This window comes from Pteropus vampyrus, unplaced genomic scaffold (assembly GCF_000151845.1).
Source record: "Pteropus vampyrus isolate Shadow unplaced genomic scaffold, Pvam_2.0 Scaffold10, whole genome shotgun sequence".
NCBI lineage: Eukaryota > Metazoa > Chordata > Mammalia > Chiroptera > Pteropodidae > Pteropus > Pteropus vampyrus.
This window is the reverse complement of record NW_011888791.1, coordinates 13,312,743-13,340,525: the sequence shown is the minus strand read 5'-3', so window position 1 is coordinate 13,340,525 and position 27,783 is coordinate 13,312,743. Positions and strand designations below refer to the sequence as shown.

General features: G+C 32.3%; 1 protein-coding gene across 11 annotated transcripts in view; it reads left to right on the top strand.

Annotated features, from left to right (window-relative positions):
- MIPOL1 (mirror-image polydactyly 1) overlaps positions 1-27,783 on the top strand; it is a 263,509-nt gene that overhangs the window by 104,497 nt on the left and 131,229 nt on the right. The window lies entirely within an intron of this gene.

Below are 27,783 nucleotides of genomic sequence, written 5' to 3'. Positions count from 1 at the left end.
ATATTTTTAATCTATCCAAAAAGTGTGAGATTTAGTAGAAATCAGATTTTTCTACAAAATATATTTAGCTTCATTTTGAAATTCTCAGTGGTGGGGCTTAAAATAACTTTTATCATTATTGTTTAAGGTACTTTGTCTTTTTCTCTCAAATTTATAGATAGAGCAGTAAATGGGAAAGAAAAGACTTGCAGATTGCTGTGATTATTAATTAATTACCCCCAAGAAGTTTACTCTCGTATGAGTAAAATTGAGTATAATATTTCTTAATACTTGCAAATCAAAAGTAACATTGTTTTAATGGCAGCTTACATTATTGTGTGTTAATTTATTATTAGCTTTAGGGGACAGATTTCATAGCTCTATGGGATGGCTATTTCCATTTAAAACAGAACCTAAAATAAAAATTCTAATTTGTTAAATACATAATACTGCATAGTCTTTATTCTGGCATTTTTGGTTGTATATTTATTTTAAATTGAATTAAATGGCAGCCGCTCTTTATGGTTATAAATAGATACCCATTTCTAAGAGGCAATTAAAATTAGAAGGTGAAGTGTAGACCAAAAGAAATCTTGAATTTCAAAACAAAACAAAACCCAAACCCCATAAAATAGAAATCTCTATAAACTGTAGACTATATAGTTTAAAGTGATATAAAACAAAAATACATTTTTACTCCTGACAAATATACTTTGATATACTTTTCTGCGAAAGTCTCAGATTTTAAACCTTCATAACTTCGTCTGTTAACTAAGGCAACTTAAATTTTTTGGACAGTAAGGATAGGAGGAGTAAATAATTTTGTAAAACTCTCTCATCAATTTAATCTTTTAAAAGCCTGTGTTCATTTTAGCTCTTCTTAAAATGTCATAACACTGGCTATAAATCATTTTTTAGTTATTTTTTGCCATATTTCCTCATGTGAAACACTAAAGTTATTATAAAAATTAGCTCATTTGTAATACATCAGCTTTATTCTGAAATATTAAAAAAATTTTTCTTACCGTTCAGAGATTTTGTTCTTTATTTAGTGCTTTTATTATTGCACTCTGTATCTTCAAGTTGCCATATAAGTTATGAATAATATGGTTATTACCAAGCTCTTTGATTGATGAATTAACTGTTCATCTCCTTTCTGAGCAGTAGTACATATCTTCTACAATCCACTTACAATTATCCTTTCTTTTGTTTGCTGATTTAATATTTAGTTAGTATCTAAATAAGATTTAGGAAGACTTTTTAAAGAGTCATATTCTCTAGGAGCTTTTGGTCTACCAAAAATATTTCTAGTATTTTTTCATAAATAGTACTATTATTATTATCACTAATAAAGGTAAACTTGAATAGGGTGAGAGCTAAAATTTCATGTTTTATTTAATTGTGTTATACTGAAATTCCTAAAGGAAACAATCCTAACGTTATGTTTGGGGAAAAAATTACTTAACGGTCATACATTACATAGAATTTTCCAATTGATGATTATGGAAAATACACAATTATCATACAAGGAAATACTTTTTAATAATCTTGTGCTATTTGAATAATAGTGTCTGTTTATTCTATTAATCAAAAATTTTTTTCTAAATTTTTTATGGTAGAGCCTAAAATTGGATTTTTGGTGATCATTTAGACATTATTTTTGAAATAGCATGGAATTATACTGGCTAAATTTGCTAGCATGACACTATATTTCTACTTTTATAATATTTGCATTTTCCCTAATAACAAATTAAATGGTACATACAATGGTACATACAAGATGAGACAATGGTACATACAAGATGAGAGGCCAAGTTTATACTGATACTAGTCCGAGTTACTTTTTAAAAAAATGTGGTTAGCATTAATATGTTGGCTAGGTGGAGGGCCAGGGGAGGGAGGGCGCAATTGAGGGGGGGATTGTTTTATGAACTATATACATGTCTAACCAATGTACTGTATACTTGAAACTAATTAAAATAAATAAATAAATATTTTATTAAAAAGCTTATTTTTTTCTTTAAAATAAATTTTATTCACTTACGTTAAGAAATTGGTTTCTTGAAAAACAAAATTTTAGACATTTAATGTTTTTAAAAATAAATTTAGATTTATCGAATGAATATAAAGATGTCAAACTTAATAAGAAATAATATATATATGCCTTCCTTTTGTCTTTTGTTTTATTTATTTACCTTCCTTATCACATATCTTTAACTTCCTATAATTGAACTTCTCCACTGTAATTCCACTGAAAGAAAGTCATTCTTTCTGAGATTATAAATGACCTCTGATGACTAAACTTGTGAAACTTACCATTCCTTATCCTATGCAATATCCCCGTTAACCTAACTGGAACACATTTCCATCTTTTTGGCCCTGCCTTCTTGAAATACTTTACTGTCGTTCTCTGTTGATATAGCCTCAACATTTTTCTTTACTTTGATTGCTATTTGTTCGCTGGTGCATCTATTTCTGTCTATTTCTAAGTCCCCCTGGGTTATGCAATTAGTACTTTATTTTTCTTTCTTAAAAAATTCTTTTTTTAAATTTTTTTAGAAAATTTTGAGGTTCTTGGCAAAATTGAGCACAAAGTACAGAGCTCCCACATACCCCTTACCCTTGTCCCCAGCATTCAGCCAGAGAATGGTACATTTGTTACAATCCATGGACCTACATTAACGTGACCCAAAGTCCATAGTTTACATTAGGGTTCACTCATAGTGCTATACATTCTAGGGGTTTAGACAAATGTAAATGACATATGTCTCTCATTGTTGTATCATATAAGAGTTTCACTCCAAAAATTCTTTGTGCTCTGTTTATTCCTTTCTACCCCCAACACCTGCCAACCATTAATCTTTTTACTGTCTCCATAGGTTTGCCTTTTCCAAAATGTCACATAGCTGGAATTATGCAGTATGTATATGTAGCCTTTTCAGATTGGCTTCTTTCACTTAGGAATATGCATTTAAAGTAGCTCCATATCTTTTAATGGCTTCTTAGGTCATTTCTATGTAGTACTGAGTAGTATTCCATTCTTAGGATGTACCACAGTTTATCCACTTACCTACAGAGTGACATCTTGGTTGTTTCCAGATTTTGGCAATTATGAATAAAGCTGCTATAAAATATCCATATGCAGGTTCTTGTGTGGACATGAGGTTTTCAGCTCATTTCGGCTCATTCAGGTAAATACCAAGGACTGCAATTGCTGGATTGTATGTAAAGAATATGTATAGTTTTATAAGAAATTGCCAAACTGTCTTACAAAGTGTCCGTACCACTTTTCACTCCCACCAGTAATGAATGCTCCACATTCTTGCCAGAATTTGGTGTTTGTTTTATTGTAAGCTTGTCTCTTCCAGTTTCATCCATTTCTACAATATCACTTATCATTTATGTCCTAATGACTGCCTTGTCTGCCCTTCCACTGGTTATCTTAATGTTTCTTTAAACTCAGCAATTTTGAAACCAAACCCCTAAGTTTACTCCTGAAACCTTCTGTTTTCTTTGGGAAGAAGTCAGGACCTGAGTCAAATAGTATGGACTATATAACTTATCATTTATTCCCAATTATATGCTGTTTACCTTTACTGTAGAAACTGGAGAAGTTAAACACTTTCTCAGCCTTTCTTTTTGCCAATGAGCCATAAGAGGAATTCTACAGCAGAGGTGGGAGAAGAAGTTGCAGTGTCTTTGAAAAAGTTCTTGTTTTCCAGACATACAACAGATGCATCAGGCACCATTCCTCTTCTTCTTATTACCTTGAATACTTATTTGCTTCCTGGAACTGCAGCAGCCATTTTATAGTCATGAGGAATATGCCAAGAGAACCTGGTCTTTAATATCATTGAGCCCCTTAGCCAGTGAACCACTTTGAGAACATTAAGTACCAGTATCCTGATTTCTTTTTCTGGTGACAAATAGTGCCTTATGTTTTAAATCGCTCTTAGTAGTTTTCTTTTATTTACTTCCAAATTGATCGGTTAACATCTATTAGTTAATGGTACTACCATACTTCTAGACATACGCTAATGTAATTAACATAATCTCCATTCAAGCTCTAACCCACCACAAAGCAATTTAGCATCCAGTTTTGTCAGTTCTGCAACAATGATTTCTTTCCTATTTGTTCTCCCATTTTTATTATCCTACCTGTAACCTATGTCAAGTCATAATCTAAACGATAGAAATACTCTCCATAACTAACTTGTCCTCAGTTTCTCACGTCTTTAATCAGTTGTTACATGTCTATTAGCCTTCATTATAAAAGTGATAGGTGATATTTTACTACTCAAAAAACTTCACTAAGTCTTGAATTTTCAGCAGTATAAGAAAATGGAAATATCTTGAATGACCCTCCCGATAAAAACAATAAAAAAGGATGGTTAAAATTTATATTTTAAGAATCTTTTACAACATTACTGAGAAGATGAGAATATAAGAAATTTGAAAATGCCTAAAACAAAGTAGAAATGGAAAGGAAAAAAAATGGGAAATAAGTGATTGCCTGAAGCCATCTTTTACCCTGAGTACATTCTTCAAACCTTGGTGAATTTGAGCTTCCGTTTTAATGGCTTCGAGGGCAAGACAGAGGAGATAGAGCCCAGAGCCTATGTAAACCAGAGATTGTAATGAGCTATGCTCTCCTAGTGCTGATATCCTACATGGCTGCAGCATTAGTGTTTAGGTGAACAAGGGTCAAGCCCCTCATACAAAATAAGACAATGAGGTAACTTGGCTTTCTTGACTGTAGAAGGGGAATAAAATCTCAATTTATCATCCACAGTCCCCTTTCAGGCAGGTTTAGAACCACACAGGTTGCCTGAATTCTTGCTTTCTGTGTGGTTCTAAAATCTGAGGATTTAATTCAAAGCAGTCCTACTCTGGAGGGCCCACAGACGGCAGACCAAAGCAAATTGCCTTCACATTAGGCCTGTAATATTTCTTATAAATTTCAAAAACCCTGAGCTATCAAAAAAACATGAGCAAAAAGCACTTCTACTGAAAGTCAGTAAAAACAAGGCAGCAGCATTATGTATTTCAACATATAGTTCACATATTGTAATTTTTACAAGTGTTCTAATTACAAGTGTTTAAATATTATATTTAGAAAGAGATACTTGAGCAAGGAAAATGGCTAAAAATAAGTGGGAAAAAATAGATGGAACTGATAGGAATTAAGAAGAAAATAATTAAAATCAAACAGCAAACACATTAGATTTCACACAATTTAGATTTCACACAATTTAAGAAACTGTTAGTAAACTGGAAGATAGAGCTGAAGCAAGTGTGGAAATGGAAGCCAGAAAGATAAAGAAATGAAAAATATAAAAGAGATTAAAAGACTCAAAAGATGAAGTGAAAAGTTCTAAAATAAATCTGTTCAGAGTTATAGAGGAGATAATATAGGGAACCGTGAAAAGGGAGGATACAAATAAGTAATGACAGAGTTTTCTAAAATTGTCAAATGATACAAACATCAGATCTAGGAATACCAAATGAATTCTAAGTATGACAACTTAGAAGAAATTGCAGAACATCGGAGTTAAAGAAAGGCTCTTAAAAACTACCATCAGAAAAGACATTTAAAAAGGAATGTCAATTAGACACACTCACTTCTCAACATTATAGATGTTGAGAAGTGACTGTGTCTAATTGACATTCTAATTGATATAATGAAATAATATCTTAAATATGCTGAGACCAAAAGAGGTAATAATTTTTTAAATATACAGAGAGAGAAAGTAACTGTCAAGAGCAAGAGTGACGTTAATAAAAATCTTAAATTGCTTTCTTTTGTATATGGAATATAATCCAAATGTATAGAATTTAGGACTCCATACTGTAGTTTTAGCCTTTTAGCCTGCTTTTTCTTTTCCTTTTTTTTCTTTTTGGAACCAGTTCTCTCTCTCTAGTCTCGGTAAACCCAAGCCATCCCCAATACTTAGAGTTTCCTAAATATGTTGTGCTCTTTAATTTCTAGTTATGACTTTTATTTGATTCTGTCTATAGTATTAGTTCATTGCTTACATTTCATCTTCCTAAATCAAAAACTTCTTGAGCAAAAGGGATCATAGCCTTTTCATGTTGCTGTTCTCTTGGAATTTAGCACATTGTCATATTATACAATCAGTTTTTGTAAATCAATAATAAATTTTAATCTATCCTAGTTGAAGTCAGTATATTTATTAAGTATCTACTAAGTTCAAGACATGGAGGACATGGAATTCTGGTATAGTATTGTCTTGATCGTTACTAACTGCCCAACTAAAACTCTCTAGAAGAATTTCTGTTCTGTGCTAAAGTTTCTTTGCTTATGAATTGAACAATGCAGTATCAGGTATCTTAGTTTTTTTACTATCAGCTAGAAATATTGATAGAAGAGATTTCATTTGTTTATTTTGTCCTTTACTGTTTAGAGTTCACTGCAGGATAAACTCTTTTAAGAGACTGAGTAATTAGCAAGTACATTTTATACTTGATAGTAATAATATAACTTTATGATGAAATCTTATATTGGGGTGAATTATTGGTCACTTTCCTATATTAGCCATGTGAATGGACTGCCTTTGACATTCTTAGATGATGCCACTCTTTTACTGTCTCAGAGATATGGTTTTTGGATTATTTTCTAGTAGATCGACTCTAGTAATGAATTTTGAATTTATAAATCCTGAATTTCCCATTTGCTGGTTATATAGTATTCGGTTAAGTCAGTTAACTTCTCTTAGTGTTGGTTCCCACATTTATAAGATAGTGAGAGCAGAGATATTGTTACAATTGTTAAAATGTATGGACACTCTATTTAGAGTATGACACATTATGCCTATGTTCCATCAGGTATGGTAGTAGAAAAAATATGTGTGTAGGTGTCAGTCACCTGTTTTCTTGTCCTTACTCTGCCATTAACAAATTATATCATCTTCGTCAAGTTATTTTTTATCTTCAAAATGAAGAGGTTGAAACTAAAGCACAATGCAAGGAAATAATACATACTCTAAAGGCATATTTGTACTCAGACATTTTAAATTCTATTCTATTTAATTTTTTAAAAATTAATGCTAATCGTGACCCTCTAAGTAAACCATGTTGGGTGACAGTTCTCCCATGAGTTTTTGTATTTCTGCATATCTTGTGAGCAGAGGCACTAATGGCCTTTGTTCTGAACTAAGCTCTAAGGGATATTTGTTTAGCAAACAGCCTTGGAAAATAGAGATAGTATCTCCCTCTAAAGCAGAGTATTGATTACTAGCCAATATAATAAAAATAATATCTCCCACTGAGGTGAAGGTCAGGCAAATTTGCTCACAGCATATTATACTAGATTGGGCTTCCCTAAGCTGGGAAGTCAGCTGTGATGCAGTCCCACTGTGTGCGCAGTATCTACCTGGTTCTCTTCTGTGTTGCCCCCATGGGAGTTGGAGGGCAACGACAACCTATACAAATGTGAAGCTTATGCTGTTTGTGCTGTACCTGAATAAAGTTCTTTGTCTGTGACCCAGAATTCTTGTGTCTTCTGCCAACATGTATGAAGCTGGCAAGCTAATTAGCTTGCAAGTAGGATACCATTCACAGTTCTTAAAAAACCACATTTTTTTCTTTTTAAATATTTTGTCTTCATCAGAAGATAGTCTTGAGTTTTAGTTTGTTTACTGTGGATCTATCAGTAATACATCTGTATACTCTCTACAAGATATATATATCAACCGCCCTAAAGAAAAAAAATTTTTTTGGAGGATCCGAACTGATTGCTCTGTAGAATATTATCAATTCTGGAACCTACCTTCAATGTCATTCTGTGGATTTTAGTTTCTTCTATGTTGGATCGTCTGTTTTCTGGATTCTACTTTTCTCCTACTCGACTTAATAATGCTTCATTTTGATGGAGCATATTCTCTGTTTCCTGACAAAGGATACGTGAGAGTTAAATTTTTAAAAGACTGTATGTTATTTCTTCAGGATAGATTTCCAGAAGCAGAGTACTTGAATAAACAGTGTGAACATTCAAATCCAGATTCCTGGACTCAATTTCAGGATTACTGAAGCAGAATATTTCACAAAAGGACCCAGAAATCTTGCAGTTTAATTTTATTATTTTAAAAACTTTTTTAAATTAAATTTATCTTTTAACATTTACATGTTCATTAAAACTATGGTGAGATACCACAGCACACTTATTGGAATGGCTAAATAAAAATATACTCGCAATACTAATCGTTGACGGGATGTGGAGAAACCGAATCTCTCATACACTGCTGGTAGAAATGTAAAATGAAACAGCCACTTTGTGTAACAGTTTGCCAGTTTCTTATAAGTTAAACATATACTTACTATACAACCCAGCTATTGCACTCCTGGGTCTTATTCCAGAGAAATGAAAATTTATGTCAACAAAAACCACATACAGAAATGTTCATAGCAGGTTTTATTTATAATTGTCTGAAACTAGAAAGAAGCCTGATATCCTTCAGTGGGTTGATGGATCCATGTCCACACAGTGAACTATTGCTCTGAGTTAATGGCATTATACAATGTCATTTTCTGGTTTTGACAATATACTACGGTACATACATCATATTATTACTGAGAGAAGCTAAATGAAAGCTACATGAGAACTCTTTTTTCATGTTCTTGTGGGTCTTGAATTATTTCAAAATAAAAAGTTACTAAAAAATTATACATGTTTACCATAGCCAGTGAAAAAAGTGCTAATATATATAAAGAAAACTGTAATAATATCCCCCTTTCCCCTCTCACAGTTTCTAGGCCTAGTTAATCTTGACTAAGGAATTACATAGTAGATATCCCCGTCTTTTACATAATTTTAGTGGATTCTATATTGCACCAATTAGTTTGACATTTACCATGACACTTTCTATTTCCCTTTATAATTTAAAGTCTCACTTTGATGGTTCCAATATATGGTTCCTCTCTGAGTCTGGTTTTGTGATTGCTTTGTCACTTGACTGTTTTGTTTTGCTTTTGCTTTTCATGTGTCTCAATTTTTTGTTGACTGCTGGACATTGCGAGTGGACCAATGGTTCTTCTGTTAGGCCAGTAGTGTGAGCATTGAGTTGATCTACTCAGGAGTTGAGCTGGATTTGGGTTTTGTTGTTGCTGTGGTTACTGTCAGTGCATCATAGGTTTCAAATTGCTTTAGTAGCTGGTTGCTGTTACCTTATGCTTAAGATGGAGGGTAGGTGCTGGAGGATTTTTCTTAGCATTCGTTGTTCACCGTTGGTTTTCAGTTGACCCAGTATATTTGCACTTCAGAGGGTGTCTTACTCTACACTCTTGCTCTTCTTCCATCAATAGAATTCTGTTTTGTAGTCTGTTTTTTGGGGATGGAGAGTTTTTTGCTGTAATCGTAAGACAGTCCCTTTGTGCCTTGGGCTTCGGGATGGGGCTTTCTTAGAGTTCTTTTCTTTGACAGCCAAACTCTGACTTGTATCAGTTATAGAAGCTTTCTCATGGTATTGGCATGGAATCTTGGACCCAGGTCTATTTCCTCCCTCTCACCCTGGGATAGAGAGAGTTCTTTATTCTACCATTCCCAAACAGTGTTTTTTTTTTTTTTTTCCGCCTGTGCCCTGTTTCGCTGCCCCTCTTTCAGCTATATGTGGCTTTTGCTGTGTTCACAGAAGGCTGTGGGTAGGAGAGTGGGGTTGGGGGGTGTTGTTTCTTTCCTTAGCAGCAGCCAATCCTTCCCCATACATCCTGCATGTGTGTATCACTAGGGGAAGCTCTTTCCGGTTTCCTACCCTGCCTTTGATATTTCTCCTGAGCACCTAGCAGAGCTTTGTGAAAAAGAACCTACCAGTAAATGCAAACCTCCTTTTCTCCTTGGAGTCTTGTCCTTCCTTGAAATTAAGATGGTTTGGTGCCCTGTTAGCTTGGCTTTCTGATGAGCTCAAGAAAAGTTATGACTTTGTGCTTTATTTAGCTTTTCATAGAGTGACAGTCGTTCCAGCTTTTTGTGTCCTAGGCATTATATCTGCTATTGGATATTGATATTGTTCTGTCATATTTAAATAGTTTATTTCTAGAATTAAGTTTTAAAGTTTCTATTAGTGAAAGTAACAAATTTTATTGAGTTTTTAATGTTGAACAATTCCTTGAATAAACTGTTGGGTTTGATTTGTCATTGTTTTTCTAAGAATATTTAAATGATATTTTTAAGTACGCTTTCACATTGCACTTACCAAGTGCCAGGCACTGTTACTAGTGCTTTACACGTATTAAAGTATTTAAACTTCAGAGTGACTCTGTGAGATAGGTCGTGCAACTGTTCCTAATTTTATAGGTGAAGAAACTGAGGAACATGGGTTAACTAACTTAACCAGTATAATGGATAGTAATAATTGGTGGACCTCAGATCTGAACTGAGGCAGTCTGTCTCCAGAGTTCACATTCTTAAATATAAATGAAATCCATCTAGAGTTTGGAGAGTTTTTTTGTACTATATCAAGATTTTTTGGGGGGTGGGGGTAGATATTTCTGTAATTAAGGGTGAATTTGAATTTATTTTGTCTGTTCAGGGGGTGGGTGTGTGTGTGTGTGTGTGTGTGTGTGTGAGAGAGAGAGAGAGACTACATAAATATATATATTCGTGTTTTTCCTCATTTTTTTTCTATTTGTTTTTGTTTGCTTATTCTTAGCCCTTTGTCTCTGAGTATTATTTTTTTCTCACATTTTACAGCTTTGTTGATATGTATTTTATATACCATAAAATCCACTTATTTAAAGTGTGCTATTTAAGTATATTTACAGAGTTTTTCAACCATCACCACAATCTAATTTTAGAACTTTTTCAACACCCACTGAAAACATTCCATATACATTAGCTGTCACTTCTTCATTCCCTGCCCCGCCCCCCACCCCGACATCCTTCCCTCAATCTCAACCAACCTCTAATCTACTTTTTATCTCAATAGATTTACCTTTTCTGGATATTTCATATCAATAAAATCGTACAATATATGGTTCTTTGTGACTAGCACATTTTGCATGATATTTTCAAAGTTCATTCATGTTATAGCATGTATCAGTACTTAATTCATTTTTATTGATACATAATTTTAATTGTACACATATATTTTGTGTATCAGTTCATTAGCTGATGGACATTTAAATTGTTGGCACTTTGGGGTTATTATGAACAATGCTGCTATGAACATTCATGTACAATTTTTGTTTAAACATGTTTTCATTTCTCTTAATTATATACCTAGGAGGGGAATTGTTGAGTCATGTTGTAACTCTATGTTTAGCATTTTTGAAGTATTGCCATTACTGTTTTCCAAAGTGATTGCACCATTTTACATTCTTACCAGTCATGTGCGAAGGTCCAAATTTTCCACGTCTTTGCCAAAGTTGTTTTGTTTTTTTATAGCTGTCCTAGTGGGCGTGAGATGATGTCTTATAATGGGTTTGATTTGAATTTCCCTAATGACTAATCTTGACCATCTTTTCATACATTTATTGGCCATTTGTACATCTTCTTGGAGAAATGACTTTTCAGGTTTTTTGGCCTTTTCTGAATTGGGTTATTTGTCTTTTCATTGTTAAGTCAGAAGATTCCTTTGTATATTCTAGATACAAGTCCTATGTCAGGTGTAAGATTAGCAAGTAATTTTCCCATTCTGTGGATTGTCTTTTCACTTTTTTTGATGGTGTCCTTTAACAAACAAAAGTTTTTATTTTGATTTAATCTAATTTATCTATTTTTTACTTTTGTTGCTTGTGCTTTGGGTTCTTATCTAAGAAGGCTTTCCTAACTCAGAGTTACAAAGATTTACATCTATGTTTTCTTCTAGTTTTGTAGTTTTAGCTCTAACATTTACATCTATGACTAATTTTGAGTTAATTTGGGAGTATTGTGTAAGGCAGGGGTCCAGATGCTTTCTTTTACATTTAGATAGCCAAATACAGTTCTCTCTGTACCATTTGTTGAAAGACTCTTCTTTCCTCACTGAATTGTCTTGATATCCCTCTCAAAAATCAACTGACTGTAAATACGAGAGTTTAGTGTGGACTCTTGTTTCTATTCATTCATCTAGCATTTGTATCTTTATGACAGTACCACACTATATTGATTACTGTAGCTTTGTAATAGGCATGACAACAAGACTTCAACTTTTTCTTTTTCATAATTGTTTTGGCTGTGTCAGTTTTGATGCTAATGTTACTAGCTTTATGAATGACATAAATTTCTACCTTTTACTGTGGTCTTGAAGAGTTTAAATTGAATTGGAGATCTTACTTTAAGTGTTAAATAGAATTCAGTTTTAAAACCATAAAGTTTTAGTGCCTTTTTATAGCATGAATTGTTAAATACCTTTCAGTTGTTTTAATATGTGCATCTATTTAAGTCAATTTTGGTGCTATGTTTTGCTAGGAAAGTACCCTATTTAATATCAGCTTTCCTTCTGATACCAGATTTGGTATCACAGAATTATAGATAATTCTCTTACTATTTGAATCTCTTCTGTTTTCTGTATATTACTTTCTCATCTGTATTAAGGCATATGTTTGCTTTCTTTCCTCCCCCAACTCCTCACCTTATTCAGTCTTTCCTGGGGTTCACCCATTTTGTTTCTAATAATAAATTTTGGGTTTTATATATCTTTTCAACTTGTTAAACTTTTTCTGTTTGCTTTTCATTCTCTTTATTCTCCTTGTTCTAATTTATATAATTAGCTTACCTTAGTCTTTTTTAGTGATAAAATGCTAATACCACACATTTTACTCTGACTATAATTCCAGTTGTGTCTCACAGTTTTGGGGGATGGCAAATATTCACTTTTTTTTCCCTAGACAGTTTGTTTCTGTTTTGATTTTTTTGTTTGAACCAGGGTGATTTAAAGAATATAATTTAAATTTCTATATTTTAAAATGTATTGTTTTCTTTCTCACCAAGTAAATAATCCATTTTGAAAGGTTTCGTTGACTAAATGAACAAATTTACAGTCTCTGTTTACAGAGCATGAGGTTCAATGTATATTCAGTTGAATTCAGTTCTCACATTTTCAAGTATCCTATATCTAACCCTCTCATCATAACTGCATTTTTATAATGTTCTCATTTCTAGCAATTTCTTGCTTTATACATTTTTTTGCTCTATTCTTTATTATATAGATCTTTATGACTATTATATCTTTGTGGGCTAGCCCTATACATTCCATCATTATTCCTCTTTGGACTGCTTAAAGCTTCATCCCTTTAAGTATGTTTTTTCTGATATATGTATCAGCACTATTGTCTTCTTCATTCAGACTGCTGTAACAGCAAAAGAAATTTCTCATGATTCTGGAGACTTGGGAAGTCCTAGATCAAGGCACCAGCACGGAGATGTTCTGGTTAAGGCTCTCTTCCTGGTTCTGTCTCCTCAGATGGCAGAAGGGGCAAAGACTCTCCTGGGGTTATAAGAACACTAATCCCATTTATGAGGCCTCCACCCTTACGACTTAAGCACCTCTCAAAGGCCTAACCTCCTAATACCATTATTTTTGCAGGTTAGGATTTTAACATATGAATTTGGGGGTGATATAAACATTCAGACCATAACAACTACTTTATTTCTTTTTTTACATTTACTTAGTGTATGTTGCTGTTCAGGAATTTTGCTACTCAGAGTTTATTCATCCTTCTCTGATTCTTATGACTCTGTTTTTCCTGTTAAAAAACAAAAACAAAAACCTTCCTCCATACTCAGATGAGGTTTGGTTGGAGGTGATGCCACTGTGGTCTCAGGCCTGACAAATCAGAATGTTGTAGTCCCCTTGGCCACAGTGATTATTTCAAAAATGGGCACATCTGCCACTGAAAGCCAATGATTCCTGGCTGTTTTCCTCTACATTGTTACAAATATATTTTAAACGAAAGTAGATTAATTTACCAATGTGTCCCTTAGTGCATAAATGACCATATAATGGGTAGTGGCAGAAAATTTGTTTGAGAGGGGAGAGAATGTACAGGTTGTAGTTCAAATCATTAAAGTGCATGGGAGTATTCAGAGGTCAGAAGTAGAAGAGAAGTAAATGGAACAGTAGTGATTTCTAACATGTCACTACTGGTGCACAAAAATGAGTGGTTCATAAAGGAGACTGAGAAGGAATATTCAGAAAGATAAGAGGATGACCATGAGATTGCATTATCATAGAATTTATAGTAAAATAAAATTTTATGAAGGAAGTGCTTCATTCATAGTGTCAAATGCTACAGAGAAGTCAAATAAAATCAAAAGTGTCCATTTGATTTGGCAATTAGGAGAGCAATGGTCGCTTTGTCATTGAAGTTTTAGTTCAATGGTTATGGTGATAGTCTTGAATCTAATAAATTTCAAAGTAAATGGAAAGTTAAACCTGGAAAAAAAATGTAGGTTATTTTTTGAAGTAAAAGTGCTAGAGGGTTAGAGTGTAATGTGAATTTAACATTGAAGATGATTTATTTTAAAGAATGGAGAATATGGCAAACATTTTCTCAACCATTCTTCTTTTATAAGAAAAATGATGTGTTGTTGTCTAACGTCAAGCTAACTAGTGACGATCCATATGGCCTGGTTCAAAAAGATTGATAGGTCAGATAATTTAATAATTTAGAATTGAGAAACTAACATGGAATGGGCCAGTCAGCTTTGAATGCTGACCAAAACTATCCTGAAGTAGGTTTAGGGCCAGGTCATCTGCTATAGGCCACATGCACTCTGATGTTAAGCAGCTAGTCAGAAAAGTTGGAGCCAATGTATTAAAAAACACAAAATTCTGAGCAAGGGAAGTGGAGATTCCGCCCTGGTTCCTAACAGCGTTCCCATGCCAGACTTCGTTTTCCAAACAATAAATTTTTCCTTGAGAGAGTCTTTCTTTGCAATAAGCAGGACTCAGCTAGACCAGGTTTACAGTCTTTGCATACCAAATAGGGAATTGCTGTTTTGGTTATAGGCTCTCTGAAATGAACAGTTACACTGAAGGGTAGGTCTGTAGATTATAGCAACAGGTATAGCCAAATCATTAAAGCTTGTGTAAGTTCAGGTCCATCAAGAAACAGTAAATCTGATGAAGTTCAAATGAAACAACTGTGAACTATATAACCTCTTAAACGGAAAGAATACTGAATTACTGTGGGAAACTTTTGATGAGATTATCAGTGGCAAACCACAAGTGGTTAAGAACATTTAACTTTTCTTAACATTGGTTACTAATGTTTTTCTAATTTTGATTTTCATAGTATTATTTTAGAAATTTAAGATTTCGGTTTGATATATAATGATAGAAATGTAAAATTACATTGGATTCTTCCCTACTGGCTTATACATTTTGCAATATGCCAAATAAATTAATCAAAATGAATACTTGAATGAAGACATAACTTTCAGTAGGAGACTGAATTTTAGGCACACCAGGCAGATTTGTTATTATGTGAGTTGGCTTTAGATAGATCCTGGAACCTTTGTGCAGTCTTTGTATTACCTTGTCTTGTATTCCTCTGACTAAAATGCCCTCCACATATTGCCCTACTTTCTTTGCCGGCATAATACCTAACTCATCCTGTCTTTAGTTTGGCTGGTCCTGTCTTCCCCCTACTTTCCTCCTTGCCTTCTGCTGTCACCTTATCCTTTTTTTTCCCCTGACCTATTGATTTTTGGTATTACAGTGGCCAAGAAGATAATAGAAGAGCAGATATTCATGATACATTGTTGGAAATGATACTCTGGGTACCCTTAAAAGTAATAAAGGTCTACTTGATTGGTTGTTAGTCAATGAGTATAGGTTAAAGATTCTTCACAGAGGCATGTAGAATCATCAAAAGATGTTCTCAAAATAATAAATCTGGGCCTAACCCAAAGCGTACTGAATTAGAATATCTTACACTGAATTTGAAAACTTACTGACATAGACTTGGTGTTTGGGAGTAAAATAACAAAATATTTCCTCAGCTTTCTTTTAGGCCTATGAATTTTTTGTTTTTGAAAATAACACATTTGTTTTTTTTACCAACTTTTTTTTTAATTTTAGTTCTGGTTAATTTTCTACTTGATTTTAGTATTGGGTTGATGTCAGTATTTTGGTGGTGTTATCAGTTTTATGTCTTTTTTAAGTGCTTCCTTGGTACTTTAGGGATAAGCTGGATGAAGCTACATAGGGAATGCAGGCCAAATGAAATTTTTCTCGTTCATTTTTAGCATTTACAGTAACCAAACTCTGCACAAGGTTGTACTGATTTGGAGTAACATTAAATTCTCATGTGAATTGCAGTGTAGTAATACTGTGAAGAGTGTAGTGCAAAATCTGGATGGTTATTTAAAATACTGTGAAATTTAGTTTAATGCATTTTTTAAAATTACATATACTTTCTAAACTTAAAAAATGTATTTTTAATAAACAAACTTTAGATTACTAAATTCAGTAATTTACTTTGGCCACTAAGTAAAAGTTTCTTATTTGAGACATGATTATGGGAAACAGTTAAGTCCTTCATTAGAGGTTACATAAAATTCTCAATAAAAGTAACTACATTTAATAATGTAGTTTTCTGTACCAAGCAATATTCTAGTGGCATTTTTCACATAAGTGCTTTTTTCAGACACAGTTTTTAGTAATGCATCTACATAACTTTAGCATGTATTATTTTTTTTTTAAATTAACATTCACAAATTGGTGTAACTATAGTATGCCCTCTATACCAAAATGACTTTATTGTGTTGTTCAGTGTTGGTAATTTTTCTGTTATGTTGATGCATTAAAACAGATATTAAATTTTATCATTAATTCAGCGCCTGGTCTCTCATCAAATCCCCTTAATTACAAATTGACTCCAAGGATTAGACAGCATGGATTTTAATTTTAACTGAAACAAAAATAGGCATCTTGAAAAATCACTCTTGCCTAGTGACTCAGACGTATTTTAAAAGATACTGTAATTTATTGCTGAATATTTAAAGTTCAATACAAAAAGCATATCACTACATTTTTATTCTCATATATTCATATTAAATATATATTTAGAATATATTTCATAGTCTTGAAAAAACTCTTAAGTATTTTCAGAGATAAATAGCAGCCTCAGGAGTTTTGATGACTTGTAACGCTTTTTTAAGAAAATGATAACTTTGAATCTTGCACAACCATAATTCTATCTGAATGTTATTTATCTTATATTTCTATTTCCATAATAATGTCACAAAATCATACAGTGTAGTTTTAAATATTCCATGGAAGCATTTCCACTATAATCCAGAATATTGTTTCCAATATTACTTGTAGTTTATGACCATTTAGTTAAATCTTCACTTCTTTTGATACTTGCTATTTTAAGTCCAGAATAATTTTTGTTCATTTTACTCTGAACATATATGACATTTCTGTTGTTCCTTCTAAAGGTGCCAATTTTTAAAATTGAATTTTGTTGTATAAATTGTTCTTTTTAAATACTAGAATGGCTGTTTTTATTAGAATAAGAAGATAATGAAATTAAGTTATGACTACAGAGATCAGAAAGTACATTTGTCCACTATATTTTTGCCCTGTTTTATGATGATCAGCTTCTAACTTTACAAAAATTCACTTATCATTTTGGATAGCTTCTGCAATCTAACCTGTGTTGGTTGCTTATATTGATTTATCAATGGATCTATAAGTTTTTAGGTAATCACTTTACTTTTAGAAAGACCAAAAAAGAGTTACTAATAAGCCTTAAGTATTTCTAAGGTAAACGGCTTGATTTTTAGTAAATTCTTTTGTGTTAATTACCTTCACTTTTTTAGAGGTTGTGAAATATAAGTAATGGTGTTCTTTCCAGTTAGGCAGATATTGTATAATCTTATGATTTTGTAAGTTTGATTTTTAAATGGTGTTCCTTTATAAGCTTTTGTTTCTGTGCCTGTTAAACTGGATTTTTATGTGCTGGAAGATATTTAGCATCTAGATGAACTCAGTTCATCATGTTAGAGGAAAAAATAAATTGCCTAGAAACAGATTGTTTACGTAATATTAGATGGTAATATAAACCAACAAAAGCAAGGAAATTAACTTCTAAGGCTGACACACTGCCCTTTCTTTGCTCCTTTGTGCCCATAGGTATCATGTATGTGTTGTAATACCAAGTACAGTGGACTCGGGAACTGTCAAACTTAATTCTAAATTTCTTTACTCTGTTGGTTTATGTCACAACTTAACATTATTTTTTTGTCTCTTAATGCTATAAAATGTCCTTCACATGTGTGATGAAGCAATGCATGGGTGGATCTGAACAAAATGGAAAAATTTATTTGCTTTTCTCTCATTTATAGTTGATTGCATTGCCTCTGATTAGCCAAATATCGTTTAGCTCTGTTATTAGTTCTTTACATTTTGAAAAAAGGTACTATAAGAGCAAATTATAAAATATCAGGAAATTTTTGAAGAAATGCACATGCTAATATAAAAATATTATGCACTCTTATTTCTTTTGAATAATTTTTTTGATCAGTTTCATAACATTTTGAAAGGCAGATATCTTTTTTAAAAGCTTATAACAATGAAAAACGACTAGAGTTTTATAATGAATAATCAAATACACAAATATGATTTCACAGAGCAGTTCTTATATGAATTGCACAAGGGAATTATTTGTGGAATTCTGAGGGTAAAAATAAACTTCTCAAAATAACCTCCAGGATTAATTGGGAACTGATAGATACTTGGTCATTCTCTCAACACCTGTTTCTTGATGATTATGGTAAAATAGAAATTCAGTTTGTTTTTTTATATTCACAAGTTATGTCATAGCTCATAAATTGTTATTGAATGTTATCCTTGAGGGGGGAGGGAGTGTTTTATACAATTATAGGGACTAAATGGTATTTCTGTATTAGGAAATTGATTCCATTTATGAATGTAAGTTTCACATCTGGAGCAGTTTATTTTGCTTTCTGTTTTTGTCTGTAAACAATTTCTACTCCTATTTAGGTATCCAGTAGGACATAGTTTTCTAAAATAGAATTACATATTTTCAAGTTTCAAATTTTTTCAAGTCTAAATCTTTTTTTGCATGGTACTTGACTATTTTTTTTTTTTTTTAAGATTCTTACTTATTTTTGATTTGTGTGTTAAACCTTACAGGAACAGATCAGATACATTCTGTAAAAATTATGATAACATAAACTATCTAAATGTGGCTAAACAAAAGATTTTGCTCTTAGATATTAAAGAAGGTGTCAAATGCCAAATATGGTTGAAGAGGGGATATAAGTTTGGGGGTGGAAATAATTCTTTCAGAATTCTACTTTTTATTTTATGTAATTCATATTTAATTGGCTACATTTTAAAGTAGTGAAAAAATGATCTATTTGCTAGAGATTTACTAACCAATACTTTAAGCTCTTACTTATTCTGAGGTGTTGAAAGGTGAAACATTTGAAATTTTCTTTTTGGGCACTGCTTTAAAAAACAGAGGGCGGGAAAGAGGCGTTGCCACATCAGAGTTAAAGGTGTTTGTGGTTGTCCATGACAGCAGCTCTCGTTTTTTAAAACACCTGTGTTTACTTTCCAGCTTTTCAGAATCTGCCTGAAAGTGGCCTAAGAATGGCACAAGCCTTCGTGATGGCTGGGTGTTTTATAATATAGAATAAGAATTAAACTTTATACTTAGGTTTTCTCTTACAGGCATTTACTTCTCTATTATATATTTTATCTCTTCATATACTTACATGTGTGCATAAGAATATGCATGATTTATATAATCTGTAGATTATCATATAGCAAAGCTATTTATTTTTACAGATATGTTTTGCTTTTTGTTCACTGACTAGAAAAAGCTGGTGAAAAATATTAAGTTTTATTGTACAAATGTATTTTAATTCATAATTTAAAGAGGTTTATGGGAATGAAAGTGAAAATTCAAATACCTTTTTGGAGAGAAATGAATCTGACCTGACATGTATTATATTATTTTATTAATTTATTTTCCTGTAGTAGGAATTTCTCGGTCCTTTTTATATTTATATTTTTTTGCTTTATAGGAATTTTTAAAGCATTTTTGTAAATCTACAAATGTAATTTTAGCTTTAGGCTATTTGATATCTTTTGTGGTTTGGATATAGGTTGATGTTTCAACTTAGCTGTCATTGCTTAGTGGTCAGTGTTTCCAATTTATAGATGCATGCTTTTTAAGTAATTATTTTGCCCATTTCTTATTATTTTATAATATTAAAATAACATCCACATATTATATAAACTTTATTATTTTCAAACTAGAGATATTCTTAGCTATGACAGTTTAGTTTAATTTTGTTTTTAGTTTAGTTTAATTTTGTTTTTACTAATTTTTTTGTTTTAATATTTTTTTATTTTCAGACCTCTTAATTCTTTATTACAGTAGAAAGAAGCCAGATATCTTATGTTCTGTGATGCATTCCTTTTACATTCAAATTCTCGATTATAGTAGCAAGCTATTTCCATGAGATTACAATTATTGTCAAGCCTGGTTGATGTGTAAAAGGAATAATTCTGTCTTTTAATAAGAAATTGGTGTTTTTTATTTCTCTGTATAACTGGTTTTTAACATTTTGTGTATTAAAACTTACCTTTTGAGAAGTCAGTGCAAATTGTGAATCTTTTCCCTGGAAAAACACACATATACAGAAAGTTGCATATAGCTCCAAGGAGTTAATTACCCTCCCAAGCTCATCCACATGCCCAAGTTAAGCACTCCTTCCTTTTCTAGGTCTTACTTTCTTTATATAGTTGTTAATTCTTTAGATTGTTGTTCAGACAGTTGTTAAGCTCACATATCACAGAACCACTGAATCAAAGTATTAAGTGCTTAATTAGTATAAATTCACCATGTTGGGTATTGAACAAAAAGCAATAATTGATTTTACCAGCTTAAATATGAATACTATTTTAATAATATATTTCATATTCCATGGTGGCTAAACATATGTCATTGTCTTAATCTCAGCACCTTAATAATTTTGAAATACAAACTATAATTATCTCATTTGTCTAGACAGAAGCAATTGACAATATACCTACTGTATTAATAATTTTAAAAGATAAATTCAACTAATATTATTACATAAAAGCTGCAGAAAAATGATATTCCACTTCAAAAACTGAATCATTTTAGTGATTTTTGGCATCCATTGAGGTGGGTAATATTCAGCTTCAGAAAGTACCCTAAAGAAATTATATATAATAATGTGTATCACCTTGAAGATAATGAAAACTTGAGAAAAATAACCATAATAATTGAGGTTTTAAAATATAAAATCATTCACTAAAAGACAAAAAGTGTTTTCAACATAAGAAAAGTACAATTATTTTAAGTGGCACAAGTTATATGACAACTAAAATAGTTAAACAAGGATTTATAATAATACTATATTATATATAGTTTAACACAGATCAGAAGAACTCTTTTTAGTCCGATGAAACTGCTGAGAAAAAGAATAATTTTATTTAAAGTCTTCCATTTTCATTTTTTTGTAACTACTAATGAAGTAAAAAGGAGAAGAGATTCTCTTAGTTCTGTTCATACATTTGGTTCCAGAAACTCTCAGGTTGCTTAACTTAAATCATGAAACTCGATATAGGATTTTCATTGGGTGTGTCAGTTTTGCCCTGGTGGCAATTCTCATTAGATAGTAGTATATATCTGTGACCTAAGTTTCAGCATAATTCTTGTAGAGTCACTTTATTGTGTTATATAAGATTTATAATTCTTTAATGAAAATTTAATGTATCTATCTCAAGCACGTTTTCAACTTCCCTAGTTATAAGACCATAACTAAGGCAGATTTTCTGAATCTTGAACTATTAGGTTTTTAAAATTCATATTTCTCTAAAACTAATATTTTCCCATATAATTATAAAGGGGAAATGGGAAAACCGTAAGATCCAAAAGATGTTCTAAAAATTAAATAAGACTTAAGATAGAAATTAAGATAATTGAACCAAGAAGAGAGAAAGCCAAAGATGTGGCTTGTAACTATGCAAATGTATGACAATATTCCTTCGAGAATTATATATTATTTCATGTCCAATTAGAAGTAAGTATGAACAGAAAAAATACTAAATCAATGATCACGAAAATCACTGTGACAATTCCTAAACAATGTAATAGCTTAAGAAACATTGGACTCTCTTCTTAGGAAGGATTAAAAATAAAACGAGTTAATAAGCATTACTGGAGAATCATGTTTTTTCTATAAAAGAAAACTGAGTCATTAAGCACCTATAAGCCTCTTTGTTCAACCATTATTAACTATATTTCAAAAATGTATTAATACATTTGATTACCATAGTAAATTTTGTAAACCTACTATAATTGTATCAGATAGGGTTTGCTTATTTCAAGGGTCAGAAAACCACACCCAAAATTGCTTAAGCAAAAATAAAACTTGTTTACATAACTGAAAGAGCAAGGATAGGGCTAACTTCCAGAGGCTACTTTTTGTTCATTTGTTAACTTTCATTTCAGTCAACTTTTTGTTGAAGTATAAATTATAGACAATAAATTGTGCCTATCAGAGGTACACAGTTTAATGTATTTTGTAAGATGTGTGTCCACCATAATAAACATACAGAGTATTTCAGTTACCCCACCAAAAGATAGTTTGTCCTGCTTTCCAACTATCCATCCTCTACCCTGACCCTAGCTTAATCCCTGATCTACTTTTTGTTACTATAAACTTTTTTGCATTTTCTAGAATGTTGTATTAATGGAATCATATAATATGTATTCTTTTTTGGCTTCTTTCAGCATGATAATTTTGAGATTTGTCCATGCTGTGTGTAGCAGTAGTTCATTCCTTTTTAATTTCAAGGGAATCTTGCTTAGGACCCAAAAGGTTCGGTCCTATCTGTGGATTTTGTTTTTTTTTTTCCTCTTTGTATTGGCTTAATTTTTAGGTTATGTGGAGGGAAGCTTCAGCCTCTATGCTTCCCAGTTGAAGTCTAGAAGGAAAAAACAAATTATTAGAAATACTGGAATTGGGTCTTAACTTGGATTGAACAACTAGGGATTATGTGTTTATTCACTCGTCTCTGAAATAATTGCTTTGTGCAAAGGCATGAAATATAGTGACTGCCTTAGGACAATCTAGGTCTGTTCTTAGAATGGGAGTAGAGAAGGATGGTGTTATGGTTAATTGTATGTATCAGTTTGACTGAGTCACTGGGTACCCAGATATTTGGCTAAACCTTATTTCTGGATGTGTCTGTGAGTGTTTCCAGATGAGATTAACATAGGAACTGGTGAACTCAGTAAAGCAGACTGTCCTCCCCAATATGGGTGGGCCTCATCCAGTCCTTTGAAGGCCTGTCTATAGCAAAAGGCAGAGGAAGGGATAATTTCTTCCTTCTTTGACTGAGCTAGGACATTAGTCTTCTCCTATACTGGGACTGTGATTTACACTGTTAGCTCTCTTCTTAGACCTTCAGACTCACCCTGCACTATACCTTCAGCTTTTCTGGGTGTCAAGCTTTCAGATCATAGGTCTTCTTAATCAAACCCTGTTGGTTCTGTTTCTCTAGAGAACCCTAACAGAGATTGTATTCCATAAGAAATTCGAAATATTATTTTACCAGAAGAACTAAGAAAGAATGAAGGGTGGTAAAACAAAGCAAAAACCTATTTCCACTGTAAATATATATGACTAAAAAAATTTTATATTGTCATATAGCAAAACTGAATTTAGTTTCTATTTCATACCTTTTTAACTCTTAAAGAAAGATAAGTTTAATACATGTATATGTGTGTGCATACTTTAATATATTTATGTAGATATATATGTATTGCAGCTAAATCACATGGTCAGCATGGGATATATCTGTGGTTTTAAAACTGGATTTTTTGACTGTCTCATAATCTAGGTCTTTATTTTTTTCCCCATCTATTTTTATGATATGTACTCCACATCCTGTTTTCTGAGCCTTGATTTTTTAATTTATTCTCGAGAATCCTTTATTCACAAAAACATCTAGCTTCTGCTTCTAAAGGGGATAGAGTGGTTTACAGTACTCTAGCACTACTTTTGAGAACAACAAAGAAAAGTCATTTGTTTGAAAGTATCAGAGAGCTGTTGCAGAAGTGAGAACTAGAATGGCCAAGACAATAGAAGTAAAAAACCCGAAGGAGAGCTGATTTCTGTAACCACTTTTACATATAGTCATTTTTTAAGTATCTGAAAATTTCAGCTTTATACTCATGTAATGTCACTGCTGGGATACAGAAAAACCAGCAGGTTTTGGGTGGCAATGTTGAGGGGATGGGGCATCAGGCACACATCCAGTAGTGCCTGCAACATGTGGAGCTATACAGGGTTTTATGTGAACAAACTGGCATCTACACTGCACACTTCTTGTTTAAATTAAAATGATCAGCTCTTTCTCCATCTGCCAGGCACAGATAAGGCTGCACCCTTTAGAATAAATAATATCTGGAATCTCTATCATTATTTTATATACAATGGCAGGCATTCAGTTGAAAATTACTAGGCACACAAAAAGATAAGACGACATGACCAAAACCAGGAGAAATGCACATTATATAAACCAACTCAAAGTTGATCCAAATATTGGATTTAGATGGACAAGGACTTTATAATAGCTATGATTAAAATATTCAAAATAGAGAAAATGAAGGACAAAATGGATAACCAGATTAAGCATTTTACCAGAAAATTAGGATCTCTGTATAAGAATCAAATAGAAATTCTAGAACCAAAGAACAGGATAATCTGAAATTAGAAACTTGGGTTTATTTAGTAGCAGAAGATGGGATTAGTAAACTAAATAACAGATTGACAGTAAAATTTAAAATTGTAATAACAAGTGTTGGAGAGGTTATGAGGGAAAAGGAGTCCTCATACACTGCTGGTGGGAATGTAAATTGGTACAGCCACTGTGGAAAACTAAGAATAGAATTACCATATGACCCAGCAATCCCTCTTCTGGATATTTACTCAAAAAGACTTGAAAACATTTATCTGTAAAGATATATGCACCCTGGTGTTCATAGCAGCATTATTCACAGCGGCTAAGATATGGAAATAACTGAAGTGTCCTTCGATAGATAATTGGATAAAGAAGACAATGGAATATTATTCAGCCATAAGAAAAGATGAAATACTGCCATTTGTGACAACATGGATGGATCTTGAGATTATCATGTTAAGCAAAATAAGCCAGACAGAAAAAGTTGAGAACCATATGATTTCACTCATATGTGGGATATAAAACTGAAAGCAACATACAAACATGACAAAGAAACAGAGACTCATGGACATAGACAAAAGTTTAGTGCTTACCAGTGGGGAGGGGGATGTACATAGGGATAAAAGGGGTCAAATATTTTTTTAAAAAAGAAAAAAATAAAATTGAATCACAGAGAAAAAAAGAAATTTTAAGGGAGTAAAACATAGCTAAAGAGACAAGTAGGATTTAAAAAGTCCAACATAGGTGTAATTGGGGTCCATGAAGGAAATGAATACAATGGGACAGAAGCAGATGTTGAAGAGATAATAAGTCAAGATTTTTCAAAACTAAAGAAAGAGTTTTAAACCACAAATTTAAGTTTTATGAACTCCAAGCAGAATGAATAAATGAAAACACACATAAACACAATATAATAAAGTGATGAAATTTAAAGATAAGGAGAAAAATCTTAAAAGCAGGCTAAGGAAAAATGGTCGTCAAAGAACAACAGTAAGATTGACTGCTGCAGTCTCAATGGAAATAATGGCAGCCAAAAGAGAATAGAATGATATCATTAAAGCTCTGAAAAAATGCCAATGTAGAATTCTATACCCTTCAAAGTGTAAAGTGAAATATAAATGTATTCCAGACAAAAACTAAATAAGTCACTTGCAGGTGTGCATTGAAAGAAATAGTAAACAGAGTTCTTCAGGCAAATGGAAAATGATACAACATAAATAGGGAATGTGGGGAAAAAATAAAGAGCAACAAGAAGGATAAATGTATTGGCAAATATTAACATATTAACAAAATGTAGCCTGCCCAACACAATAATAATAATGTGTTCTGAGGCTTAAAATATATGCATATTTAAAATGTGTGGCAAAAATAACCTTAATGCCTGAAAGTGGGTAATAGACTCAATATGTTCTAAGATTTACTAGGAAAGTAATACAAGTAAGTATTCATATTAGTTATGTCAGGAAAACAAGTTAGAATGTTATTTTCATGATTAGGATCTCTAAGATAATCATGAAAAGTATGTTTAAAAAATGTATACTTAGGAACTAATAGAGATGTTAGTGGTATAATAGAATCTATTTAAAGAATCCAAAAGAAGATAGTAAAAGAGAAAAAAAGAACATTAAGAACATGGGTCAGATGAAAACCAAGATGACAATTGTAAACATAATTGTAAAGATAAGAGTAATTTGTTTAACCTCAAGAACTAAATTTTGCAGTTAAAACACAGATTTTCAGACTATATAATAAAGCAGTACCTCACTATGCACTGCTTACAAGAAATACACCTTAAAGTAAAATGACACAAAAGGTTAAAACTCAAGGATGGAAAAAGAAACTCTATGCAGATGTTAAAAGAAAACTGAGATATGTGTAATCCTAGCATACAAAGTAGACTTCAAGTCAAGAATCATTATTATAAATAATGGACATCTAATATTGATAAACATCAGGAAAATATAACAATATTAAATCTCTGTTCACTCATTAGTAGCTTCAGAATATATAAAGCAAAAATTGATGGAATGGAAAGGAGAAATAGGCAAATTTACAATCATGTGGTACATTTTAACACACCTTTCTCAGTAATTGATAGAACAAACAAATCAAAATCAAAAAGGATATAGAAGATTTGAACAATACAGTTAATGACCTAATTCTCTCTTTCAAATCAAAGTACCTAGTAGGTAGGGGTAATGATTTTTGTTGTGATTTGGCACATCACTTGATATACTGTAGGAAGCATGATTGCTATTAAATGATAACAAAATCAGTTCTGTACTGTATGAGGCCAGCTCATCTCATATCAAAATTTCCTATTTTGTTTACCCAAAAGACATTTTAGTTGCAACCTCTGAGTTAAATTTTACTCAGCATCACTGAACAGTCAAGGAAACAATACAGTAATGTATGTTCCATGTTGTATGTCCATGCTAATTCAGCAGCTGCTATTACTGGTGTAATTTTGGGAGACAAAAATACTTTGATTAATTTGGAAATACTTACGTATCTCATCTCAGATAGTGAGATTCAATTTCTATATGTGGTTTCACATCTTCTCCAGCATGCCCAATCCCAGATCTCTGTGTATTTTGTCATATGTTCTGTTTTGGTTATTTATTTCCCTAATCTAGTTGTATGTGTCCTTCCATTTTTGGTGATATCTGGGTCATGCTGGCATTGGTATTGTTATTCTCATTTTCATTATCTAAACTCTTGGAAAGCATGGACATGATATTCACAATGTTAAAAATTAAATTAGCATTATCTTGGTACAAAGCACAATAGTTAATGCACAGAGAAAGTCATAGATGAACTTTTAACTAACTCTGACATTAGCAGTGCACTTATGTTGAACTTAAGTCTCCTCATTAGGAGTGATACAATAATGGATGATCTGTGATTGTGAATGGCAAATCATGGTTGTTAACCTTAGTGGCCAGGGAGAGAAACAGCAACTGCAGGAGACTAATAATCTATGCTGTATCTATCAGACACAAAAACCAGTATTGCTTTTAACCTTTTTTGGGAGGCGGGGGGGGGGCGGGGGGGGGGGAGAGCAGGGGGACCACCACATGAGTTTGTACTTCCCCACTACCTT